The sequence below is a fragment of the Halyomorpha halys genome, unplaced genomic scaffold (genome assembly GCF_000696795.3).
Source record: "Halyomorpha halys isolate HHAL.00 unplaced genomic scaffold, Hhal_1.1 Scaffold98.1, whole genome shotgun sequence".
Lineage (NCBI taxonomy): Eukaryota > Metazoa > Arthropoda > Insecta > Hemiptera > Pentatomidae > Halyomorpha > Halyomorpha halys.
This window is the reverse complement of record NW_027107309.1, coordinates 1,102,656-1,111,548: the sequence shown is the minus strand read 5'-3', so window position 1 is coordinate 1,111,548 and position 8,893 is coordinate 1,102,656. Positions and strand designations below refer to the sequence as shown.

The 8,893-nt window shown below is 33.4% G+C and overlaps 1 long non-coding RNA gene across 1 annotated transcript in view; it reads left to right on the top strand.

The window, feature by feature from the left end:
- Positions 1-8,553: 8,553 nt before the first annotated feature.
- The window catches only part of LOC136795354 (uncharacterized), a 132,625-nt gene continuing 132,285 nt past the window's right edge, over positions 8,554-8,893 (top strand). The window contains exon 1 of the long non-coding RNA XR_010842946.1: positions 8,554-8,681. This is a non-coding gene — a long non-coding RNA (uncharacterized lncRNA). The remainder of the gene's footprint in view (positions 8,682-8,893) is intronic.

Below are 8,893 nucleotides of genomic sequence, written 5' to 3'. Positions count from 1 at the left end.
ATTGCGTCACTGCAGGTCCATTTCAATTTCATCAAAGTACATCCACTGCTTTGCTCATGCGTCCGCAAACATGTTCACTTAATTCACCTATATTTAGAAAAAGGGTCAATCTATATGATCCAAAGTTAGTATTTACTATGAAAATCGTCTAGTATCAATTTTGTCGAATTTCTTCCACTACATTGGCTTATGTGTACGCAAAAAATATTTTCTTGGTATGCATATATTTCTGTTAACACGATAATTTATTATTCTGTTCAATGACTTGATTTTATGGTATGGGCATCAAGGAAAATATTTAGTTTATCTGTCCATATACAAGACCATAAACAGGAATAACACTTAACGTTGATCATTCGTGAAAAAAAAATTTAGAAAAAAAGCCTAACTTTACCTGAAAAAAGGTTTCATTTGTTTGTCAATTTCAGGTGCCTTTTAAATATTGCTCGATTTAACTATCTTAAAGTTTCCCCTTTCTGTTTTAAGGTAATATTTTAAAAGTGATATAGGAACATCGCTCTCCTGGGGTATTAGCGAGGCGGGTCCGGCGGGGAAGGATTGCCTTTTTTTGTGTTATGATCTCCTCGTGTGAGTTTGTGACATGTCGTACATCGACCAACCTACTCCCTATAATTGTCTGTTTGAAAAGTCAGATAAGTAAGGCTACGACGGAGGGCGGGAGTGGAGGGTTTCATGCCGTTTTCCAATTTCAGGTGCTTTTTAAATATTTCTCGATTCAACTATCTTAAAGTTTTCTCTTCCCGTTTGTTTTTCAGATGGGCCCATATAATGACATAAAATTGCACCAACTACTTTTGCTTATCCATTTGCGAACATAATCACTTAACACACCAAAAATGCTTTCCTGATTTGACCCAAAGTTGCTAATTATTATTAAACTGGCTCGTATTATTGTTTTTTAATTTCTTCTACTACATTTAGAGATACGTGTGCAGAAGAGATTTTTTTTTTAAACGCATATATCTCTGTTAAAGCTGAACGTTTTAAATTATTACTAAAGCTGACGCCATCTGTGGGCAAGCCTCCTGATCAGAAGCCAAGAAACCCGAAACCCTGAGAAACAAAAATCGTCATTTGTGTGAGTGATATAAAAGATGAGATAAATTCAAAATCAGATAATTTTCTTTTCAGTGTTTCAAAAGAAAATACACCACTGATTTAAGCCCAAACCCAAGCTGAGGGAGTGGAAAGAGGATGGAGGGGAAGGAGAAAAATAAATAAGATCCTCAATACACATATCAGAGAAAACCTAAATCATTACACAATTTCGTGCAGTACACCAATCCATCTTCTAAATTGAAATGGTTATCTTTATTCATATAAACTCACAAATTCAAAATGTTACTAAACTCTACACGTAAAGATAGTAACCTTTTTGGCATACACTTTATATTCATTTGTTGTTTACTTTATTAATTACAGAGGGGTTATGTCATACTCTCCTTCAAAGCCAAAAGGACCAGTACTGCGAAAAGGAATATTTAAGTTGAGGTTAATAGGAATGTCCACAACCTAAATTGAAAAAGAAGGCACCAAGTGATTGGTGATCTTCCCCTACTCCTATGCCAAGCCCCTGGAAGACTCCTATGGCTTGCCTTTTTGGCTTCACTTTTTTTGCCAGCTTACACCCACTATTATATTATTTCCTCCAAAATTACCAAGAACACGAGGCTTCGTTTTTATCAATGATGCTTAATTTATTTTATTTTCTTAATCGTACAGCCCATACCCCTTATTTTACCAGGAATAGCACTCATTATACATAAACTCCCATATCATCTCCTAATGATACAGGAATTATCAGATTTAAAAAATTCTTTTCTGTTCTTAAGGCCGATGGGGTATGAGGTCTCTCCCAACGCTGCTTTTCGCTCCTGGCATGAGTTATCTTGAACGATATTCTCATTCTTATCATCTGCCTCGAATGTGTAATTTAGTTTGAGCTTAGCTATTCGCAGAAATACACAAACAGAACATTTTCAAAACTTTATTTATTTTCGTAGAAAACTTCCATTTGAAAATTTTCACGTTCGCGATGCTTTCCCACGTTACTCTTTCTATATGAAAGATAAAATAAAAATATTATACACATATAGACCTAATTTGAAATTTGTTTAGCTAGCAGCACCTTTTTTTACATCTCCACTTATAATAGCTGCCTTGATAAAGACCTCTTTTTTATTTCTTCTTGACCTCAAGTTACAACAATGGAATTTATTTAAGGTTTAATCTTTTCTGGTTAGAACTGGTTTTTAAACTAATATATGATACTTCAATAACAAGACAATTAGTAAATAGCTGTTTCATTTCTTTGATATCGACCGGACATCGGATACAGCTTACTTTGCAGCGACCATAGATCACCATCCGTCTTGTCTTGTCAAAGCTATCTAGTAAAGTGAGTACCTGAAGATATCTCTCGCAGGAACCTGGAAACTTGATTCCATATTCTGCTCCTTCAATGGACCCCAGATAATTGGGTCAGGGAAGGCTTTGTAGATAACAATATCCAAAGCAAAACAATGCTATTCACCATTTTAATGCTATGATCAAGTTATATTCATTCATCTCCAATTTGTTTGTAATTTATTTTTCGACAATATTTTTCCCTTTATATATATTTTTGAGGTCCATCTTTTTAGGTACAAACTAAGTACCTAATATTTTAAACCTGACTTAAAAGACTAGAATTTAACCGACAATTTGAAAAGTTATAGAGACTAATGAAAACCCCCCATATTTCAACTTTTTTTAAAATTTACTTATTGCTATTCACAACAGTTATTTATACTTATATACAATTAGTAAATTTTCTATTAGATATAAAATGACATGATACAAACATGTGGAGAATCTACCCTTTTATAGACCTCCAATAACGTTACTAGAGAAAAATATTTCAGGGCCACCTTATTTTCAGAAGCCTAGGTAGATTATCAGAAATTGAAGGAGAAGCCAGATTAGAAACTAGTGGGTTTGGGTGTTTGGGATGTTTATCATGGTAGGATTGGTATCTGGTTTTGGATAAATCGGCAACATATGGATCAAGTCCTGATGGATAACTTGATTTCTGACAAAGTAGGGAGCATTAAGGATTTTACGAAGGATTTCGGACTGTAAGGATTGGATACGAAGGGATAGTTTACTCAAGACAATACTGAAATCAATCTGGACCTAAGGACTTGAACTGTGGGTGACCGCAACATTCTCGAACATCAAGCATATTCTTTCAATCTTAAATCCTTCGAACAATAGTCAATACTCCATAGGTTGAAACCCCATTGAACCCGAGACATTTTGTGAATTGCTATTGGAGTTCTTGCAATGGCCAGCTTCTCCATTGAAACCCTGAGCGTATGCACTCTTACTTAGTCTCCACCGACTTTCAAAACCTGAGACATGGTTGGAGGAGAAACACTGGGATCTCTTGGAACTTTGCTCTAGGACTTCGACACAAGTTTTGGAAAGCTTGATTCGAAGTTCTCTATGATGAATCAATATATGAGAATGTGTATTTATTTCATTGTTACTTAAATTTACCTTTATTTATATACCAATCCTTCCATAATAAACTTCCCAACCACCCAAACCAACTCGTTTCTAACCTGGCTTCTCCTTCACTACCTAATAATCCTCCTAGGCGTCTGAAAAGAAGATGGCCTCGAGATCTTCTCCTTTAGAAATGTTTTTGGAGTTCTATCAATGGGTAGATTCTCCACATGTTTTTATCATGTCATAATATCACTTACAGAAAATTGACTTGATATATATACATGTATACAGTTGTCAATAAATAAATTATTTTAAAAAACCTTTATTTATTTTGTAATTATTTAAGCAGTTTCATTTTATCAAATTTTTCCTTATACAGATTGCAATCGTATTTTTTTATTTAATTTATTTTATATTATTATTATTTGTATTTAATTTTCTTTTTTTAGTTTTGTAAGTACTGATGTTATAATTTACATTTTTTTCTTTAGTCTTTTTCTATATATATTGTATGAGCAGATGCTTACAATAATGATACTTGTTGCTCTTAATTATAGCGGATTGTTATTAATTTTCAAAAATAAATAATATTTTAAACCTAAAAGTACTTGTAACTGCTAACGTCGTAGGACAAATGATTAACCTGTTACACTGCTTAGGATTATGTTATTTTTTATTCTTCATATGATAGATTGAGTAGTTAGACAATGTAACTTCTTTTTTTTCCAAGGTACAAATATCATATGTCGGTTATAAAAAATCACATGAGAAATATCTAAGGTAGTGAACCGATTTTTTTTCTAAGTGAAACTTCTTTAGGCGCAGTAGATAAAATTTACTTCCCCTTTTCTACAGAAGAAATCTTTGGATCCAAGAGTATGCTCTAAATATTCTGCGCAGGTTTCCATGAAAACTTTATGGATATTATTATTATGGCACTACACCGCCTGCAAGAACCCGAGCCTTCTCCACAACAGCCAACCAGTCTACACGGCCTCTTTCTTTCTCTTTCCATCTGCCAACCTTCAAGAGCTTCAAATCCTCCTCCACGGCTTCCAGCCATCTGATCCGGGGACGTCCTCTTTTCCGTTTTCTATCTGGTTTGTCATAAACCATCTTTTTGGTTATCCTTTCATTGGGCATCCTCTCAACGTGACCTAACCATCTTAATCTTGCTCTTTTAATTAACGCCGCGATACTGGGTTCCTCATTCCCCTTCTCTCTCAATACCTTTCTCTCTCTCAGGAGTTGAGCATCTGTTCTGCTTTTCTTGTCAGGGGCCATGTTTCTCCCCCATAGATCACTACTGCTCGTACGATGGTTTTGTTAATGACAACTCTCATCCTCAATAGGAAATATAACATTTATAAAATTATCTCTGCATCTTAAGAAATAATTAATAATGTAATTTAATAATTTACAAACCAATTATCTGAATCATTTTAATAATATCATTGTAAATAAATACTTAGTTCGTTTATGTAATTTATTTAGTATTATATTCCACAGTACCGCTCCTTATTATATTATATAATTAATAGTAACAATATTTTATAAATATAAATGTATTTAATTGGTAAACTGGCAAACACACAAAAAGCCTTTGGAAAAGAATTCAATCATAATGATAGTTTTTCAGGACTCAATATGAATTAATTAATTAACTTTTTTTGGATAATTGCATTCAGCGATTATCCTGGCATCCCGACTAAATCCCGAGACAGTAGATTTCACTAGGTCTTTGTTCATTTCATCAAAGGAATGAATAGTAGTACAAAAAGCTTTGATTAAACCTTAATAAATGGAATTAATGCTCTAATTTTAAAAACATAAAAATCATACCGATCATTTTTTTCATTTGTTTTAGAGAAACAAAACAAACTGAGTAAATCTCCAATCAATTACTAATAATACATATGCACATGGCCGTCACAAGAAATAATCTATGTGTTTAAAATAATACTTTTATGTATTTTTATTAAATTCATGACAGTCATGAAATGTTCTTCATGTTCCAGACAGACCAGAAGAGAAGTGGCCATCACTGACACCTGAACAACGGCTATCGGATGGCAAGAGAAACCGCACCTAAGTGCCATTTCCAAACGATATAGAATATCAGTGAGTTGTGTTCAAAGTAAAAGTTAAATTGGCAAATTCAAAATTCCTCAATTTTTTTTTTATTCAGGCACTAGGTGACCGTCAGAAATACAAAACATGTTTTTTAATGTAATTTTAATGGAATCTAATGTTTTTTACGTTATCTTAATAAAAACTTTAGGTAATTTTCAAGTGTTCTTCATTTCGTTTAATTGAATGCGAAATAGTAAGCTTATACAATCTAATTTGTAGTATCAATATACATTAGAATAAGAAGCGCAAACATAATAATCACCAAAATGTAACATTAGATACTTAACATAATATAACATATTATATATAAATATAAATATTACTTTTTTTGTTAATTTTTGAGGTGAAGAAAACTTCCAATTAGAATATAAACTATTCTATATTTTGTACTTGTAGAACGTTTTAGGATATCCCATATTCATTTACTATTGTATCCTAAAAGTGTAACAAATAAATTATTCTTATCAGCAATTTGTATCTATATGTTATGTGTATACATTTAAAATTCAGTCATATTTACCTCATATTTGTCAATTTTGAAATCTTTTCATCTAACACATATAGTCATATAACCTCATTATTTTAATTAATGCATTTTACTAGTGGTGCATTCATTTATCTCTGTAGCACAAACCAATTCTCTGTGTAAGACATTACCTATTTGGACATATTAATATGCTGTTGTTTTTTTTCTCCTTATTGATGAGTCTAATTTTAATCCATTTTGCACTTTTATATTTATATCTTTATTGAAATTTACAACTATATATTATGTAATACATTCAGCAAATTTGATATCAGTTAAAGTACAGTATTACAGGCGTGTAGAGAAACTACCCATTGGTAGCACTCTAATAGCATTTTACATTAGCAGGTCTCGTGGACAACTTCTTTTCATGCGCCTCGGAGAATTGCCTGTAATGGAAGAGGATGGAAGAATAGAAACTAGAGGGATTGAGTGGTTACGGAGTTTATAATTGAAGGAGTGATATCTGGTTCGGGCTAGATCGGTTACATAGAGTATATTATGGTCTTCAAGTATGACTTTATTTGTGACAAAGTAAGGTGCATTGAGAATTTTACGAATGATTTTGGATTGTAAGGATTGGATACGAGAGGAATTCGAAGGTTTAGTGGAGCCCCAAAGTTCAACTCCATATGACCAGATTGGCCTTATTACAGTCATGTAGATCAGTCTTTTGTAATGAATTGGAAGTTTAGACCGTTTCTCTAGTAAGTACTATAATAGTCGAAATCGACGTGCAATTTCCTTTCTTTTCAGTCTTGTGTGCGGATTCCAGGTTAATCGTTTGTCCAGATGCTGTCCAAGGTAGCGGATCTGTTCGATAGCAATATTGCAATTTAAGTTAAAAATCCTGAATAAATATCACTTAATGTTAACACCTTTAAAATTAACTGGCATAAATTATAAAACGATTAATTAAACTAAATAGTGTGGTCAGCTAGACTAAAAATCAGCATGGGAAAACATTAGTTGAAAATAGCGTATATACATGCTAAACCTAAAAAAAAAAAATTGCATTGAGAATCGCTTTTGAAAGACATGTATTTCAAATAAAAATCTTCTTGTGTAAGTGAAATTAGGGAAGGGGAAGAAAATTTATACTGCGTCATTTTGATACACATTCCCAACTTTATGTCAAATCGGCCTTGCCATTTTCGAATAACAGTCTAGTCGTGTAAAATACTTTTACGCATGTGTAAACGATGGAATTTGATAAAATTGATCAGATTTGTTCCTTGATGTTTAAAATAATATAACTCTTGAGTGCAAATTATCGATTCTGAAAGAAAATTTTTTCCCACTTTTTTCATGGTTACAAAAGTTTACAAAGTTCCTCCCTACCATCGGTACTTGAGAAGCAAAGAGATAATTATTCATACTGTTGCTAGTGTAATATCTAAAATATCAATAAAACACACAAAAATGAAAACTAAAAATTAAAGATTATACATACTATAAATTACAATATTTGCCAACTAAATAAATAAAGATAAATTAAAGTATTTTAAAAACTTCAGTTAATACACACTCTTTTCATTAAGAATTAATTACTATCACAAAGTCTCATACTTCAATAATAATAGAAATTATTATTACATTATTTCGACCTAAAAAATTTTATTTTGTCCTGAAAAAGAAAGAAAATACTAAATTTTTATAAGCCGAATAACATGTTCGACACGTGGATATAGGGCAGATCATACAAAAGATTGACATCAAAAGGGACATAATTCACTCGAATTTTATAAAAGACTAAACTACAACATCCATAACTGTTCAATAACCGTACAACAATTTCCTCTATTAAAGAAAGTTAATTGAAAAAGAAACTGTATCGCAACAACCCAGGAAGTCAGGAGTTCAGTACTTTTTAAGAAAGTTCTGTTACCTGAACAATGGTCATACAATGAGGTTCATGGTCACATACAGCCTCTAGGTTTTTTCCTCAATCATGGAAACCCACTTCATACAGGCTTGGTGTACATCAGGAGTGCCCCCAGACGCACAAAGTTGACAGCTGAAGTTAAATTATCTGACAAAGCCGGATTCAAATCTAGTTACGGGACATAGTAATGAGCCCTCTACTCATTAGAAGTTTCAAAAACGTATTAACAATACAACCAAAGCTGGAAAACTATATATTTAGACCGTAATTGCTGTCCGTATCCATAAAAGCTTACGGTAGTAACAACCAAACAATGGTACGATAGTGATAATGTTTTTCCACAGATAGGTTTCCCGAACCGAAGGACTCCATTAGGTACCTGTTGCCAACCCCCCTCCAGATGATCGATCTGATGAGTCTCAGAAGGAGTGTAGTGATGACGACAATGAAACGCTCTGACCCCGGTACATCGCTACACACTCGCTCACCCCCACTCGCTGCGTGCGCTGCCTCGAGGGACAGAAATACTCGTCATTCCCTCTGCAGCTGTTGCCTCTTCTAGATCGTATCTCTCGGCTCTTCGTCTCCAGTCTGTGCCTGTGAGGAGGGATGTACCGACCGGAGGTGAGTACCGCATGTATTGCTGTAGTTGTATAGTAGTTAGGAGCGAGGAGCTGGGGGTACTTTACCTGTCCACTAGTAAGGGAGGATCCAGGACGGTATTACTGTAATCGGGGGGTTATTCCTAATTGTTCACATGTTTTGTACATAATATTCAGTAAGAACATTTAATACTACAAAGTATTAATGTCAGAGTTCAAGTAGTTTCCTTTGCG